The sequence below is a fragment of the Pan paniscus genome, chromosome 13 (assembly GCF_029289425.2).
Source record: "Pan paniscus chromosome 13, NHGRI_mPanPan1-v2.0_pri, whole genome shotgun sequence".
Taxonomy (NCBI): domain Eukaryota; kingdom Metazoa; phylum Chordata; class Mammalia; order Primates; family Hominidae; genus Pan; species Pan paniscus.
This window is the reverse complement of record NC_073262.2, coordinates 11,994,004-12,011,277: the sequence shown is the minus strand read 5'-3', so window position 1 is coordinate 12,011,277 and position 17,274 is coordinate 11,994,004.

Sequence of the window (17,274 nt, the reverse complement as noted above, 5' to 3'; positions counted from 1 at the left end):
ATACAGATAGCGGTGTAGATATTTCAATGGTTATAGAGATGTCTGTGTAGGTAATTCCGTGTTTATACAGATGGCAGTGTAGTTATTTCCATGTTTATACAGATGGTGGTGTAGATATTTCCATGTTTATACAGATGACTGTGTAGGTATTTCCATGTGTGTACAGATGGCGGTGTCGATATTTCAATGTTTATTGAGATAGCATTATAGATATTTCCATCTTTGCACAGACTGCGGTGTAGATATTTCCATGTTTATACAGATAACGCTGCAGATAATTCCATGTTTATACAGCTAGCGGTGTAGATGTTTCCATGTTCATACAGACAGCGGTGGAGATATTTCTTTGTTTATACAGATAACGGTGTAGATATTTCCATGTTTATAGAGATAGTGGTGTAGATATTTCCATATTTATACAGATAGCGGTGTCAATATTTTCATGTTTATACTGATAGCGGTGTAGATATTTCCATGTTTATTCACATAGCGGTGTAGATATTTCCATGTTTATACACGTCGTGGTGTAGATATTTCCATGTTTATACAGATAGCGGTGTAGATATTCCCATGTTTATACAGATAGCGGAGTGGCTACTTCCATGTTTATACAGATAGCGGTGTAGATATTTCCATATTTCCACAGACAGCGTTGTAGGTATTTCCATCTTTACACAGACACCTGTGTACAAATTTCCATGTTTACACAGATAGCTGTGTAGATATTTCCATGTTTACACACATAGTGTTATAGATATTTCCATGTTTATACAGATAGCGGTGTAGATATTTCCATGTTTATAAAGATAGCAGTGTAGATATTTCCATCTTTATAGAGATAGCGGTGGAGATATTTCCATGTTTATACAGATTGCGATGTAGATATTTCCATGTTTCTACAGATAGCGGTGGAGATATTTCCATGTTTATACAGATAGCCATGTAGACATTTACATGTTTATAGAGATAGCGGTGTAGATATTTCCATGTTTATACAGATGACTGTGTAGGTATTTCCATGTGTGTACAGATGGCGGTGTCGATATTTCCATGTTTATTGAGACAGCATTGTAGATATTTCCATCTTTGCACAGACTGCGGTGTAGATATTTCCATGTTTATACAGATAACGCTGCAGATAATTCCATGTTTATACAGCTAGCGGTGTAGATGTTTCAATGTTCATACAGACAGCGGTGGAGATATTTCTTTGTTTATACAGATAACGGTGTAGATATTTCCATGTTTATAGATATAGTGGTGTAGATATGTCCATATTTATACAGATAGCAGTGTCGATATTTCCATGTTTTTACTGATAGCGGTGTAGATATTTCCATGTTTATTCATATGGCGGTGTAGATATTTCCATGTTTATACATGTCGTGGTGTAGATATTTCCATGTTTATACAGATAGCGGTGTAGATATTTCCATGTTTATACTGATAGCGGTGTAGATATTTCCATGTTTATACATATAGTGGTGTTGATATTTCCATGTTTATACAGATCGTGGTGTAGACATTTCCATGTTTATACAGATAGCGGTGTTGATATTTCCATGTTTGTACAGAGAGCGGTTTAGATATTTCCATGTTTACTGAGATAGCGGTGTAGATATTTCCATATTTCCAAAGATTGCGGTGTAGGTGTTTCCATCTTTACACAGAGACCTGTGTACATATTTCCATGTTTACACAGATGACTGTGTAGATATTTCCATGTTTACACAGATAGTGTTATAGATATTTACATGTTTATACAGATAGCGGTGTAGATATTTCCATGTTTATAAAGATAGCGGTGTAGATATTTCCATCTTTATAGAGATAGCGGTGGAGATATTTCCATGTTTCTACAGAAAGCGGTGGAGATATGTCCATGTTTATACAGATAGCCGTGTAGACATTTCCATGTTTATAGAGATATCGGTGTAGATATTTCCATGTTTATACAGATGGCAGTGTAGATATTTCCAGGTATATACAGATGGCAGTGTAGATATTTCCATGTTTATAAAGATGACAGTGTAGATATTTCTATGTTTTCACAGATGGCGGTGTAGATCTTTCCATGTTTAAACAGATTGCGGTGTGGCTACCTCCATGTTTATACAGATAGCGGTGTAGATATTTCAATGGTTATAGAGATGTCTGTGTAGATAATTCCGTGTTTATACAGATGGCAATGAAGGTATTTCCGTGTTTATACAGATAGTGATGTAGATATTTCCATGTTTATACTGATGACTGTGTAGGTATTTCCATGTGTGTACAGATGGCGGTGTCGATATTTCCATGTTTATTGAGATAGCATTGTAGATATTTCCATCTTTGCACAGACTGCGGTGTAGATATTTCCATGTTTATACAGATAGCGGTGTGGCTACTTCCATGTTTATACAGATAGCGGTGTAGATATTTCAATGGTTATACAGATGTCTGTGTAGATAATTCCATGTTTATACAGATGGCAATGAAGGTATTTCCATGTTTATACAGATAGTGGTGTTGATATTTCCATGTTTATACAGATGACTGTGTAGGTATTTCCATGTGTGTACAGATGGCGGTGTCGATATTTCCATGTTTATTGAGATAGCATTGTAAATATTTCCATCTTTGCACAGACTGCGGTGTAGATATTTCCATGTTTATACAGATAACGCTGCAGATAATTCCATGTTTATACACCTAGCGGTGTAGGTGTTTCCATGATCATACAGAAAGCGGTGGAGATATTTCTTTGTTTATACAGATAACGGTGTAGATATTTCCATGTTTATAGAGATAGTTGTGTTGATATTTCCATATTTATACAGATAGCGGTGTCAATATTTCCATGTTTATACTGATATCGGTGTAGATGTTTCCATGTTTATTCACATAGCGGTGTAGATATTTCCATGTTTATACACGTCGTGGTGTAGATATTTCCATGTTTATACAGATAGCGGTGTAGGTATTTCCATGTTTATACTGATAGCGGTGTGGCTACTTCCATGTTTATACAGATAGCGGTGTAGATATTTCAATGATTATAGAGATGTCTGTGAAGGTAATTCCATGTTTATACAGATGGCAGTGAAGATATTTCCATGTTTATACAGATAGCGGTGTAGATATTTCCATGTTTATACTGATAGCGGTGTAGATATTTCCATGTTTATACATATAGCGGTGTAGATATTTCCATGTTTCTACAGATAGCGGTGGAGATATTTCCATGTTTATACAGATAGCCGTGTAGACATTTCCATGTTTATAGAGATAGCGCTGTAGATATTTCCATGTTTATAGAGATGGCAGTGTAGATATTTCCAGGTATATACAGATGGCAGTGTAGATATTTCCATGTTTATACAGATGGACGTGTAGATATTTCCATGTTTATAAATATGACAGTGTAGATATTTCCATGTTTTCACAGATGGTGGTGTAGATATTTCCATGTTTATACAGATACCGGTGTGGCTACTTCCATGTTTATACAGATAGCGGTGTAGATATTTCAATGTTTATAGAGATGTCTGTGTAGATAATTCCATGTTTATACAGATGGCAGTGTAGATATTTCCATGTTTATACAGATAGTGGTGTAGATATTTCCATGTTTACAGAGATGACTCTGTAGGTATTTCCATGTTTGTACAGATGGCGGTATCGATATTTCCATGTTTATTGTGATAGCATTGTAGATATTTCCATCTTTGCACAGACTGCGGTGTAGATATTTCCATGTTTATACAGATAACGCTGCAGATAATTCCATGTTAATACACCTAGCGGTGTAGGAGTTTCCATGATCATACAGAAAGCGGTGGAGATATTTCTTTGTTTATACAGATGACGGTGTAGATATTTCCATGTTTATAGAGATAGTGGTGTTGATATTTCCATATTTATACAGATAGCGATGTCAATATTTCCATGTTTATACTGATATCGGTGTAGATATTTCCATGTTTATTCACATAGCGGTGTAGATATTTCCATGTTTATACACGTCGTGGTGAAGATATTTCCATGTTTATACAGATAGCGGTGTAGATATTTCCATGTTTATACTGATAGCGGTGTGGCTACTTCCATGTTTATACAGATAGCGGTGGAGAAATTTCCATGTTTATACAGATAGCCGTGTAGACATTTCCATGTTTATAGAGATAGCGCTGTAGATATTTCCATGTTTATACAGATGGCAGTGTAGTTATTTCCAGGTATATACAGATGGCAGTGTAGATATTTCCATGTTTATACAGATGGACGTGTAGATATTTCCATGTTTATAAAGATGACAGTGTAGATATTTCCAGGTTTTCACAGATGGCGGTGTAGATATTTCCATGTTTATACAGATACCGGTGTGGCTACTTCCATGTTTATACAGATAGCGGTGTAGATATTTCAATGTTTATACAGATGTCTGTGTAGATAATTCCATGTTTATACAGATGGCAGTGTAGGTATTTCCATGTTTATACAGATAGTGGTGTAGATATTTCCATGTTTATACAGATGACTGTGTAGGTATTTCCATGTGTGTACAGATGGCAGTGTCGATATTTCCACGTTTATTGAGATAGCATTGTAGATATTTCCATCTTTGCACAGACTGCGGTGTAGATATTTCCATGTTTATACAGATAACGCTGCAGATAATTCCATGTTTATACAGCTAGCGGTGTAGATGTTTCCATATTCATACAGACAGCGGTGGAGATATTTCTTTGTTTATACAGACAACGGTGTAGATATTTCCATGTTTATAGAGATAGTGGTGTTGCTATTTCCATATTTATACAGATAGCGGTGTCAATATTTCCATGTTTATACTGATATCGGTGTAGATATTTCCATGTTTATTCACATAGCGGTGTAGATATTTCCATGTTTATACACGTCGTGGTGTAGATATTTCCATGTTTATACAGATAGCGGTGTAGATATTTCCATGTTTATACTGATAGCGGTGTGGCTACTTCCATGTTTGTACAGATAGCGGTGTAGATATATCAATGATTATAGAGATGTCTGTGTAGGTAATTCCATGTTTATACAGATGGCAGTGTAGATATTTCCATGTTTATACAGATAGCGGTGTAGATATTTCCATGTTTATTCTGATAGCGGTGTAGATATTTCCATGTTTATACATATAGCGGTGTAGATATTTCCATGTTTCTACAGATAGCGGTGGAGATATTTCCATGTTTATACAGATAGCCGTGTAGACATTTCCATGTTTATAGAGATAGCGCTGTAGATATTTCCATGTTTATACAGATGGCAGTGTAGATATTTCCAGGTATATACAGATGGCAGTGTAGATATTTCCATGTTTTCACAGATGGCGGTGTAGATATTTCCATGTTTCTACAGATACCGGTGTGGCTACTTCCATGTTTATACATATAGCGGTGTAGATATTTCAATGTTTATAGAGATGTCTGTGTAGATAATTCCATGTTTATACACATGGCAGTGTAGTTATTTCCATGTTTATACAGATAGTGGTGTAGATATTTCCATGTTTATACAGATGACTGTGTAGCTATTTCCATGTGTGTACAGATGGCGGTGTCGTTATTTCCATGTTTATTGAGATAGCATTGTAGATATTTCCATCTTTGCACAGACTGCGGTGTAGATATTTCCATGTTTATACAGATAACGCTGCAGATAATTCCATGTTTATACAGCTAGTGGTGTAGATGTTTCCAAGTTCATACAGACAGCGGTGGAGATATTTCTTAGTTTATACAGATAACGGTGTAGATATTTCCATGTTTATAGAGATAGTGGTGTAGATATTTCCATATTTAGACAGATAGCGGTGTCACTATATCCATGTTTATACTGATAGCGGTGTAGATATTTCCATGTTTATTCACATAGCGGTGTAGATATTTCCATGTTTATACAGATAGCGGTGTAGATATTTCCATGTTTATACTGATAGCGGTGTGGCTACTTCCATGTTTATACAGATAGCGGTGTAGATATTTCATTGATTATAGAGACGTCTGTGTAGGTAATTCCATGTTTATACAGACGGCAGTGTAGATATTTCCATGTTTATACAGATAGTGGTGTAGATATTTCCATGTTTATACAGATGACTGTGTAGGTATTTCCATGTGTGTACAGATGGCGTTGTCGATATTTCCATGTTTATTGAGACAGCATTGTAGATATTTCCTTCTTTGCACAGACTGCGGTGTAGATATTTCCATGTTTATACAGATAACGCTGCAGATAATTCCATGTTTATACAGCTAGCGGTGTAGATGTTTCAATGTTCATACAGACAGCGGTGGAGATATTTCTTTGTTTATACAGATAACGGTGTAGAAATTTCCATGTTTATAGAGATAGTGGTGTAGATATGTCCATATTTATACAGATAGCGGTGTCGATATTTCCATGTTTTTACTGATAGCGGTGTAGATATTTCCATGTTTATTCACATGGCGGTGTAGATATTTCCATGTTTATACATGTCGTGGTGTAGATATTTCCATGTTTATACAGATAGCGGTGTAGATATTTCCATGTTTATACTGATAGCGGTATAGATATTTCCATGTTTATACATATAGTGGTGTAGATATTTCCATGTTTATACAGATCGTGGTGTAGACATTTCCATGTTTTTACAGATAGCGGTGTTGATATTTCCATGTTTGTACAGATAGCGGTTTAGATATTTCCATGTTTACTGAGATAGCGGTGTAGATATTTCCATATTTCCACAGATTGCGGTGTAGGTATTTCCATCTTTACACAGAGACCTGTGTACATATTTCCATGTTTACACAGATAGCTGTGTAGATATTTCCATGTTTACACAGATAGTGTTATAGATATTTCCATGTTTATACAGATAGCGGTGTAGATATTTCCATGTTTATAAACATAGCGGTGTAGATATTTCCATCTTTATAGAGATAGCGGTGGAGATATTTCCATGTTTATACAGATACTGGTGTAGATATTTCAATGTTTCTACAGATAGCGGTGGAGATACTTCCGTGTTTATACAGATAGCCGTGTAGACATTTCCATGTTTATAGAGATAGCGGTGTAGATATTTCCATGTTTATACAGATGGCAGTGTAGATATTTCCAGGTATATACAGATGGCAGTGTAGATATTTCCATGTTTATACAGATGGACGTGTAGATATTTCCATGTTTTTAAAGATGACAGTGTAGATATTTCCATGTTTTCACAGATGGCGTTGTAGATATTTCCATGTTTATACAGATAGCGGTGTGGCTACTTCCATGTTTATACAGATAGCGGTGTAGATATTTCAATGGTCATAGAGATGTCTGTGTAGATAATTCCGTGTTTATACAGATGGCAATGAATGTATTTCCATGTTTATACAGATAGTTGTGTAGATATTTCCATGTTTATACAGATGACTGTGTAGGTATTTCCATGTGTGTACAGATGGTATTGTCGATATTTCCATGTTTATTGAGATAGCATTGTAGATATTTCCATCTTTGCACAGACTGCGGTGTAGATATTTCCATGTTTATACAGATAACGCTGCAGATAATTCCATGTTTATACACCTAGCGGTGTAGATGTTTCCATGATCATACTGAAAGCGGTGGAGATATTTCTTTGTTTATACAGGTAACGGTGTAGATATTTCCATGTTTATAGAGATAGTGGTGTTGATATTTCCATATTTATACAGATATTGGTGTCAATATTTCCATGTTTATACTGATATCGGTGTAGATATTTCCATGTTTATTCACATAGCGGTGTAGATATTTCCATGTTTATACACGTAGTGGTGTAGACATTTCCATGTTTATACAGATAGCGGTGTAGATATTTCCATGTTCATACTGATAGCGGTGTGGCTAATTCCATGTTTATACAGATAGCGGTGAAGATATTTCAATGATTATAGAGATGTCTGTGTAGGTAATTCCATGTTTATACAGATGGCAGTGTAGATATTTCCATGTTTATACAGATAGCGGTGTAGATATTTCCGTGTTTATACTGATAGCGGTGTAGATATTTCCATGTTTATACATATAGCGGTGTAGATATTTCCTTGTTTATACAGATCGTGGTGTAGACATTTCCATGTTTATACAGATAGCTGTGTTGATATTTCCATGTTTATACAGATAGCGGTGTAGATATTTCCATGTTTACTGAGATAACGGTGTAGATATTTCCATATTTGCACAGATTGCGGTGTAGATATTTCCATCTTTACACAGAGACCTGTGTACATATTTCCATGTTTACACAGATAGCTGTATAGATATTTCCATGTTTACACAGATAGTGTTATAGGTATTTCCATGTTTATACAGATAGCCATGTAGACATTTCCATGTTTATAGAGAAAGCGGTGTAGATATTTCCATGTTTATACAGATAGCGGTGTAGATATTTCCAGGTATATACAGATGGCAGTGTAGATATTTCCATCTTTATAGAGATAGCAGTGGAGCTATTTCCATGTTTTTACAGATAGCGATGTAGATATTTCCATGTTTCTTCAGATAGCGGTGGAGATATTTCCATGTTTACACTGATAGCCGTGTAGACATTTCCATGTTTGTAGAGATAGCGGTGTAGATATTTCCATGTTTATAGAGATGGCAGTGTAGATATTTCCAGGTATATACAGATGGCATTGTAGATATTTCCATGTTTATACAGATGGACGTGTAGATATTTCCATGTTTATAAAGGTGACAGTGTAGATATTTCCATGTTTTCACAGATGGCGGTGTAGATATTTCCATGTTTATACAGATAGCGGTGTGGCTACTTCCATGTTTATACAGATAGCGGTGTAGATATTTCAATGGTTATAGAAATGTCTGTGTAGATAATTCCATGTTTATACAGATGGCAGTGTAGGTATTTCCATGTTTATGCAGATAGTGGTGTAGATATTTCCATGTTTATACAGATGACTGTGTAGGTATTTCCATGTGTGTACAGATGTCGGTGTCGATATTTCCATGTTTATTGAGATAGCATTGTAGATATTTCCATCTTTGCACAGACTGCAGTGCAGATATTTCCATGTTTATACAGATAACGCTGCAGATAATTCCATGTTTATACAGCTAGCGGTGTAGATGTTTCCATGTTCATACAGACAGCAGTGGAGATATTTCTTTGTTTATACAGATAACGGTGTAGATATTTCCATGTTTATAGAGGTAGTGGTGTAGATATTTCCATATTTATACAGATAGCGGTGTCAATATTTCCATGTTTATACTGATAGCGGTGTAGGTATTTCCATGTTTATTCACATAGCGGTGTAGATATTTCCATGTTTATACATGTCGTGCTGTAGATATTTCCATGTTTGTACAGATAGCGGTGTAGATATTTCCATGTTTATACTGATAGAGGTGTGGCTACTTCCATGTTTATACAGATAGCGGTGTAGATATTTCAATGATTATAGAGATGTCTGTGTAGGTAATTCCATGTTTATACAGATGGCAGTGTAGATATTTCCATGTTTATACAGATAGTGGTGTAGATATTTCCATGTTTATACAGATGACTGTGTAGGTATTTCCATGTGTGTACAGATGGCGGTGTCGATATTTCCATGTTTATTGAGATGGCATTGTAGATATTTCCACCTTTGCACACACTGCGGTGTAGATATTTCCATGTTTATACAGATCGTGGTGTAGACATTTCCATGTTTATACAGTTAGCGGTGTTGATATTTCCATGTTTATATAGATAGCGGTGTAGATATTTCCATGTTTACTAAGATAGCGGTGTAGATATTTCCATATTTGCACAGATTGTGGTGTAGATATTTCCATCTTTACACAGAGACCTGTTTACATATTTCCATGTTTACACAGATAGCTGTGTAGATATTTCCATGTTTACACAGATAATGTAATAGATATTTCCATGTTTATACAGATAGCGGTGCAGATATTTCCATGTTTATAAAGATAGCGGTGTAGATATTTCCATCTTTATAGAGATAGCGGTGGAGATATTTCCATGTTTATACAGATAGCGATGTAGATATTTCCATCTTTCTACAGATAGCGGTGGAGATATTTCCATGTTTATGCAGATAGCCGTGTAGACATTTCCATGTTTATAGAGATAGCCGTGTAGATATTTCCATGTTTATACAGATGGCACTGTAGATATTTCTAGGTATATACAGATGGCAGTGTAGATATTTCCATGTTTATGCAGATGGACGTGTAGATAATTCCATGTTTATAAAGATGACAGTGTAGATATTTCCATGTTTTCACAGATGGCGGTGTATATATTTCCATGTTTATACAGATAGCGGTGTGGCTACTTCCATGTTTATACAGATAGCGGTGTAGATATTTCAATGGTTATAGAGATGTCTGTGTGGATAATTCCATGTTTATACAGATGGCAGTGTAGGTATTTCCATGTTTATACAGATAGTGGTGTAGATATTTCCATGTTTATTCAGATGACTGTGTAGGTATTTCCATGTGTGTACAGATGGTGGTGTAAATATTTCCATGTTTATTGAGATAGAATTGTAGATATTTCCATCTTTGCACAGACTGCGGTGTAGATATTCCCATGTTTATACAGATAACGCTGCAGATAATTCCATGTTTATACAGCTAGCGGTGTAGATGTTTCCATGTTCATACAGACAGCGGTGGAGATATTTCTTTGTTTATACAGATAACGGTGTAGATATTTCCATGTTTATAGAGATAGTGGTGTAAATATTTCCATATTTATACAGATAGCGGTGTCAATATTTCCATGTTTATACAGATAGCGGTGTAGATATTTCCATGTTTATACTGATAGCGGTGTAGATATTTCCATGTTTATACATATAGCCGTGTAGATATTTCCATGTTTATACAGATCGTGGTGTAGACATTTCCATGTTTATACAGATAGCGGTGTTGATATTTCCATGTTTATACAGATAGCGGTTTAGATATTTCCATGTTTACTGAGATAGCGGTGTAGATATTTCCATATTTCCACAGATTGTGGTGTAGGTATTTCCATCTTTACACAGAGACCTGTGTACATATTTCCATGTTTACACAGATAGCTGTGTAGATATTTCCATGTTTACACAGATAGTGTTATAGGTATTTCCATGTTTATACAGATAGCGGTGTAGATATTTCCATGTTTATAAAGATAGCGGTGTAGATATTTCCATCTTTATAGAGATAGCGGTGGAGATATTTCCATGTTTATACAGATAGCGATGTAGATATTTCCATGTTTCTACAGATAGCGGTGGAGATATTTCCATGTTTATACAGATAGCCATGTAGACATTTCCATGTTTTTAGAGAAAGCGGTGTAGATATTTCCATGTTTTTACAGATGGCAGTGTTGATATTTCCAGGTATATACAGATGGCAATGTAGATATTTCCATGTTTATACAGATGGACGTGTAGATATTTCCATGTTTATAAAGATGACAGTGTAGATATATCCATGTTCTCACAGATGGTGGTGTAGATATTTCCATGTTTATACAGATAGCGGTGTGGCTACTTCCATGTATATACAGATAGCGGTGTAGATATTTCAATGGTTATAGAGATGACTGTGTAGATAATTCCGTGTTTATACAGATGGCAATGAAGGTATTTCCATGTTTATACAGATAGTGGTGTAGATATTTCCATGTTTATACAGATGACTGTGTAGGTATTTCCATGTGTGTACAGATGACGGTGTCGATATTTCCATGTTTATTGAGATACCATTGTAGGTATTTCCATCTTTGCACAGACTGCGGTGTAGATATTTCCATGTTTATACAGATCGTGGTGTAGACATTTCCATGTTTATACAGATAGCGGTGTTGATATTTCCATGTTTATACAGATAGCGGTGTAGATATTTCCATGTTTACTAATATAGCGGTGTAGATATTTCCATATTTGCACAGATTGTGGTGTAGATATTTCCATCTTTACAAAGAGACCTGTGTACATATTTCCATGTTTACACAGATAGCTGTGTAGATATTTCCATGTTTACACAGCTAATGTTATAGATATTTCCATGTTTCTACAGATATTGGTGTAGATATTTCCATGTTTATACAGATAGCCGTGTAGACATTTCCATGTTTATAGAGGTAGCGGTGTAGATATTTCCATGTTTATAGAGATGGCAGTGTAGATATTTCCAGGTATATACAGATGGCAGTGTAGATATTTCCATGTTTATACAGATGGACGTGTAGATATTTCCAGGTTTATAAAGATGACAGTGTAGATATTTCCATGTTTTCACAGATGGCGGTGTAGATATTTCCATGTTTATACAGATAGCGGTGTGGCTACTTCCATGTTTATACAGATAGCGGTGTAGATATTTCAATGGTTATAGAGATGTCTGTGTAGATAATTCCATGTTTATACAGATGGCAGTGTAGGTATTTCCATGTTTATACAGATAGTGGTGTAGATATTTCCATGTTTATACAGATGACTGTGTAGGTATTTCCATGTGTGTACAGATGGCGTTGTCGATATTTCCATGTTTATTGAGACAGCATTGTAGATATTTCCTTCTTTGCACAGACTGCGGTGTAGATATTTCCATGTTTATACAGATAACGCTGCAGATAATTCCATGTTTATACAGCTAGCGGTGTAGATGTTTCAATGTTCATACAGACAGCGGTGGAGATATTTCTTTGTTTATACAGATAACGGTGTAGAAATTTCCATGTTTATAGAGATAGTGGTGTAGATATGTCCATATTTATACAGATAGCGGTGTCGATATTTCCATGTTTTTACTGATAGCGGTGTAGATATTTCCATGTTTATTCACATGGCGGTGTAGATATTTCCATGTTTATACATGTCGTGGTGTAGATATTTCCATGTTTATACAGATAGCGGTGTAGATATTTCCATGTTTATACTGATAGCGGTATAGATATTTCCATGTTTATACATATAGTGGTGTAGATATTTCCATGTTTATACAGATCGTGGTGTAGACATTTCCATGTTTTTACAGATAGCGGTGTTGATATTTCCATGTTTGTACAGATAGCGGTTTAGATATTTCCATGTTTACTGAGATAGCGGTGTAGATATTTCCATATTTCCACAGATTGCGGTGTAGGTATTTCCATCTTTACACAGAGACCTGTGTACATATTTCCATGTTTACACAGATAGCTGTGTAGATATTTCCATGTTTACACAGATAGTGTTATAGATATTTCCATGTTTATACAGATAGCGGTGTAGATATTTCCATGTTTATAAACATAGCGGTGTAGATATTTCCATCTTTATAGAGATAGCGGTGGAGATATTTCCATGTTTATACAGATACTGGTGTAGATATTTCAATGTTTCTACAGATAGCGGTGGAGATACTTCCGTGTTTATACAGATAGCCGTGTAGACATTTCCATGTTTATAGAGATAGCGGTGTAGATATTTCCATGTTTATACAGATGGCAGTGTAGATATTTCCAGGTATATACAGATGGCAGTGTAGATATTTCCATGTTTATACAGATGGACGTGTAGATATTTCCATGTTTTTAAAGATGACAGTGTAGATATTTCCATGTTTTCACAGATGGCGTTGTAGATATTTCCATGTTTATACAGATAGCGGTGTGGCTACTTCCATGTTTATACAGATAGCGGTGTAGATATTTCAATGGTCATAGAGATGTCTGTGTAGATAATTCCGTGTTTATACAGATGGCAATGAAGGTATTTCCATGTTTATACAGATAGTTGTGTAGATATTTCCATGTTTATACAGATGACTGTGTAGGTATTTCCATGTGTGTACAGATGGTATTGTCGATATTTCCATGTTTATTGAGATAGCATTGTAGATATTTCCATCTTTGCACAGACTGCGGTGTAGATATTTCCATGTTTATACAGATAACGCTGCAGATAATTCCATGTTTATACACCTAGCGGTGTAGATGTTTCCATGATCATACTGAAAGCGGTGGAGATATTTCTTTGTTTATACAGGTAACGGTGTAGATATTTCCATGTTTATAGAGATAGTGGTGTTGATATTTCCATATTTATACAGATATTGGTGTCAATATTTCCATGTTTATACTGATATCGGTGTAGATATTTCCATGTTTATTCACATAGCGGTGTAGATATGTCCATGTTTATACACGTAGTGGTGTAGACATTTCCATGTTTATACAGATAGCGGTGTAGATATTTCCATGTTTATACAGATAGCGGTGTAGATATTTCCGTGTTTATACTGATAGCGGTGTAGATATTTCCATGTTTATACATATAGCGGTGTAGATATTTCCTTGTTTATACAGATGGCAGTGTAGATATTTCCATGTTTATACAGATAGCGGTGTAGATATTTCCGTGTTTATACTGATAGCGGTGTAGATATTTCCATGTTTATACATATAGCGGTGTAGATATTTCCTTGTTTATACAGATCGTGGTGTAGACATTTCCATGTTTATACAGATAGCTGTGTTGATATTTCCATGTTTATACAGATAGCGGTGTAGATATTTCCATGTTTACTGAGATAACGGTGTAGATATTTCCATATTTGCACAGATTGCGGTGTAGATATTTCCATCTTTACACAGAGACCTGTGTACATATTTCCATGTTTACACAGATAGCTGTATAGATATTTCCATGTTTACACAGATAGTGTTATAGGTATTTCCATGTTTATACAGATAGCCATGTAGACATTTCCATGTTTATAGAGAAAGCGGTGTAGATATTTCCATGTTTATACAGATAGCGGTGTAGATATTTCCAGGTATATACAGATGGCAGTGTAGATATTTCCATCTTTATAGAGATAGCAGTGGAGCTATTTCCATGTTTTTACAGATAGCGATGTAGATATTTCCATGTTTCTTCAGATAGCGGTGGAGATATTTCCATGTTTACACTGATAGCCGTGTAGACATTTCCATGTTTGTAGAGATAGCGGTGTAGATATTTCCATGTTTATAGAGATGGCAGTGTAGATATTTCCAGGTATATACAGATGGCATTGTAGATATTTCCATGTTTATACAGATGGACGTGTAGATATTTCCATGTTTATAAAGGTGACAGTGTAGATATTTCCATGTTTTCACAGCTGGCGGTGTAGATATTTCCATGTTTATACAGATAGCGGTGTGGCTACTTCCATGTTTATACAGATAGCGGTGTAGATATTTCAATGGTTATAGAAATGTCTGTGTAGATAATTCCATGTTTATACAGATGGCAGTGTAGGTATTTCCATGTTTATGCAGATAGTGGTGTAGATATTTCCATGTTTATACAGATGACTGTGTAGGTATTTCCATGTGTGTACAGATGTCGGTGTCGATATTTCCATGTTTATTGAGATAGCATTGTAGATATTTCCATCTTTGCACAGACTGCAGTGCAGATATTTCCATGTTTATACAGATAACGCTGCAGATAATTCCATGTTTATACAGCTAGCGGTGTAGATGTTTCCATGTTCATACAGACAGCAGTGGAGATATTTCTTTGTTTATACAGATAACGGTGTAGATATTTCCATGTTTATAGAGGTAGTGGTGTAGATATTTCCATATTTATACAGATAGCGGTGTCAATATTTCCATGTTTATACTGATAGCGGTGTAGGTATTTCCATGTTTATTCACATAGCGGTGTAGATATTTCCATGTTTATACATGTCGTGCTGTAGATATTTCCATGTTTATACAGATAGCGGTGTAGATATTTCCATGTTTATACTGATAGAGGTGTGGCTACTTCCATGTTTATACAGATAGCGGTGTAGATATTTCAATGATTATAGAGATGTCTGTGTAGGTAATTCCATGTTTATACAGATGGCAGTGTAGATATTTCCATGTTTATACAGATAGTGGTGTAGATATTTCCATGTTTATACAGATGACTGTGTAGGTATTTCCATGTGTGTACAGATGGCGGTGTCGATATTTCCATGTTTATTGAGATGGCATTGTAGATATTTCCACCTTTGCACACACTGCGGTGTAGATATTTCCATGTTTATACAGATCGTGGTGTAGACATTTCCATGTTTATACAGTTAGCGGTGTTGATATTTCCATGTTTATATAGATAGCGGTGTAGATATTTCCATGTTTACTAAGATAGCGGTGTAGATATTTCCATATTTGCACAGATTGTGGTGTAGATATTTCCATCTTTACACAGAGACCTGTGTACATATTTCCATGTTTACACAGATAGCTGTGTAGATATTTCCATGTTTACACAGATAATGTAATAGATATTTCCATGTTTATACAGATAGCGGTGCAGATATTTCCATGTTTATAAAGATAGCGGTGTAGATATTTCAATCTTTATAGAGATAGCGGTGGAGATATTTCCATGTTTATACAGATAGCGATGTAGATATTTCCATCTTTCTACAGATAGCGGTGGAGATATTTCCATGTTTATGCAGATAGCCGTGTAGACATTTCCATGTTTATAGAGATAGCCGTGTAGATATTTCCATGTTTATACAGATGGCACTGTAGATATTTCTAGGTATATACAGATGGCAGTGTAGATATTTCCATGTTTATGCAGATGGACGTGTAGATAATTCCATGTTTATAAAGATGACAGTGTAGATATTTCCATGTTTTCACAGATGGCGGTGTATATATTTCCATGTTTATACAGATAGCGGTGTGGCTACTTCCATGTTTATACAGATAGCGGTGTAGATATTTCAATGGTTATAGAGATGTCTGTGTGGATAATTCCATGTTTATACAGATGGCAGTGTAGGTATTTCCATGTTTATACAGATAGTGGTGTAGATATTTCCATGTTTATTCAGATGACTGTGTAGGTATTTCCATGTGTGTACAGATGGTGGTGTAAATATTTCCATGTTTATTGAGATAGAATTGTAGATATTTCCATCTTTGCACAGACTGCGGTGTAGATATTCCCATGTTTATACAGATAACGCTGCAGATAATTCCATGTTTATACAGCTAGCGGTGTAGATGTTTCCATGTTCATACAGACAGCGGTGGAGATATTTCTTTGTTTATACAGATAACGGTGTAGATATTTCCATGTTTATAGAGATAGTGGTGTAAATATTTCCATATTTATACAGATAGCGGTGTCAATATTTCCATGTTTATACAGATAGCGGTGTAGATATTTCCATGTTTATACTGATAGCGGTGTAGATATTTCC